This window comes from Octopus bimaculoides, chromosome 5, assembly GCF_001194135.2.
Source record: "Octopus bimaculoides isolate UCB-OBI-ISO-001 chromosome 5, ASM119413v2, whole genome shotgun sequence".
NCBI classification, from domain to species: Eukaryota; Metazoa; Mollusca; class Cephalopoda; order Octopoda; family Octopodidae; genus Octopus; species Octopus bimaculoides.
In genome coordinates, this window is record NC_068985.1 from 43,324,241 (window position 1) to 43,326,719 (window position 2,479).

A 2,479-nucleotide genomic window follows, 5' to 3' on the forward strand; every position below is an offset into this window, starting at 1 on the left:
CCGACATCGCTTGACAATCGATTCTGTATATTACCATATTTTGAAAAGTGTGTGTGTGTGTGTATGTATGAGAGAAAGAGAGGGAAATTGCCCTTCTGACATGGAGATGTAATGCTTGTGTATGATGTGTGTTAGTTAATAAAGTGTGGTAGGTGGAATAAAGTAGTGTGGAGTTCATAAAGTGAAATGTCCACATTGACTAGTCATTGCTGGTGTTGTTGTTGTTGTTGTTGTTGTTGTTGTTGTTGTTTGTGGTGGTGGTGGTGGTGGTGGTGGTGGTGGTAGCGGCAACAGCAGCATTGGTGGGTGGCGGTTGTGTTGGCAACAGCAGAAAGAAAGATAGTTCCTATGACCTTTGTAGGCCTCCCAGACTGGTGGCATCATTGTGGTTAAAGTTCAAGAAATGCACAGACGACTCACTACTTCAGGTAAAATTCAGTCAACTGCAAAGGGCTTGTAGAGCAGCTGTGATTTTTCAGTTTTGGTCTCCTCTCTTATATGCTGGTTTTATAGGTATTCTTGTAAACAGAAGTAGCGTGATGGATCTTGTTCTGTCATGTAATTAGTATCATCTGCTTTTCTAAGAGCAGAAGATAGCAGCAAAGAGAGACTTTAAATGTACTTTTGATGTGTCAGAATTGATTGTTGTTGATATTGTTTTTCTTCATCAGTTCTGATATAATACACCTGTTGCAAGTAGTTAGTTGATTGAGCAACTAGGTATGAAACAGAACTGTTGTCCCAATAATGCCATGTCTCTATCTAGATGAGGACCTAACTTTGGCATGCAGTCTTGATTTATATGCAGTGCATTGGGTCAGTTTGGACCTATTGTATTCTCACAACTGTCTAGTCTATTTCTGTATAGTCCCTTGATCTAATTAGCTGCCAAATCTTTTTCACATTTTACCTTGTCGTCTTCAAAACAGATTACATTTTCAAAAAAGATTACATCCATGTGTGTGCTTGTGAGAGAGAGAGAGAGAGAGAGAGAGAGAGCAAGGGAGAGAGAGAGCAACACACACACATAGTGATTATAAATTGTTTAAATTACTAAACTACGAACTCATGTGTTGTGAGTTCAGTTCTGCTGCTGATATTTTGTGTTTCTATACAGAACACTTTATTCTACATTACATTACTTCAAGTGACATTGCTGTCAAAATGAATACCAGCTTGCTTTGGAATGTTCAATCTTAGAGTATTGTTCTTCAACACCGATCTTTCTAGAGTACTTTGTTCATGTCATTAAAATCTAGTTCAGATTACAGACTACATATAATAGCTGGTGGATGCCACTGATCATTCCTGATTAAACTAGCCATGTGCCACAAAACCGACTCCATGTGGGCATCTTCTTCAGCTGCAGATTTGTCATGCACATGCACACAGATACACATGCATACAGACATAACACACACACGTGCATGCGCACACACACACACACACACACACACACACACAAACAGGTGTTGTGCTCTAGAAGCTCTATGATTAAATCAACTTGAACCAGCTCATTTAATCAGAGCTAATATTCATATAAAAATAAAATGTGTTTGTCATCATCATCATTTTAACATCTACTTTTCCACGTTTGCATGTGTCAGACAGAATTCACTGAGGCAATCTTCTTTGGCCAGATGCCCTTCCTGTCACCAACCCTCATCTGTTTTCAAGCTGGGAAATATTTCCCCCTCACTAGACATGTTTTCAGGAAAGATGGGAAAGGAAACACTTTGCATATGTAACAGTGATACTTATTTATAACTAACCCTTGATGACAAAACCAGGAAAAGCACACACATAAATATATACATATATGACAGGCTTCTTTTAGTATCTGTCTACCAAATTCACTCTCAAGTCTTTGGTTGGCTCAGAGCTATAGTAGAATACACTTGCCTGGGGTGCTATGCAATGTAAGCCATGTTAGCATTGAAAACAGACATTAACCCTTTAGTTTTCAGGTTACTCTGTCAAATGTGATACTTATTTTAATCACACTATTTTCAATTAATCATGCATCATGTTGTAACTTTGAGATTTTAATTATGTCATTGCTTATTTTTAGAACAACATTGTAGGATAGGTGTAAGAGGCTGGATCTGGCTGATTTGGACATAAAACAGGTAGAATATCTGGGCTGGATATGGCTATTTTAAATGCCAAAGGGTTAAATGAAATTAATGAACAATGAGCACAAAGAAAACCTTTAACATTTACAATAAAGTTTGGTTTATCTTGTAAACAGATGAGGGACCAACTAAACTTCTTTCAATCTTGTTCAGCTGATCCCCATCTTTCTCTCCACAAAAATATTCATATATACAGATGCTTACATCCATCTATTACAGTATTGTCTACAATCTGTAGATATATTCTGCAGTACAGCATAGCATTGAAACAAAACACTGTTAATCAACCAGTAATAAATAAATAAATAAATATATATATATATATATATATATATATATATATA

The 2,479-nt window shown here is 36.8% G+C and overlaps 1 protein-coding gene across 1 annotated transcript in view; it reads left to right on the plus strand.

The window, feature by feature from the left end:
* The window catches only part of LOC128247921 (proteasome assembly chaperone 4-like), a 106,892-nt gene that overhangs the window by 45,936 nt on the left and 58,477 nt on the right, over positions 1 to 2,479 (plus strand). The gene's annotated exons all lie outside the window — the stretch shown is intronic.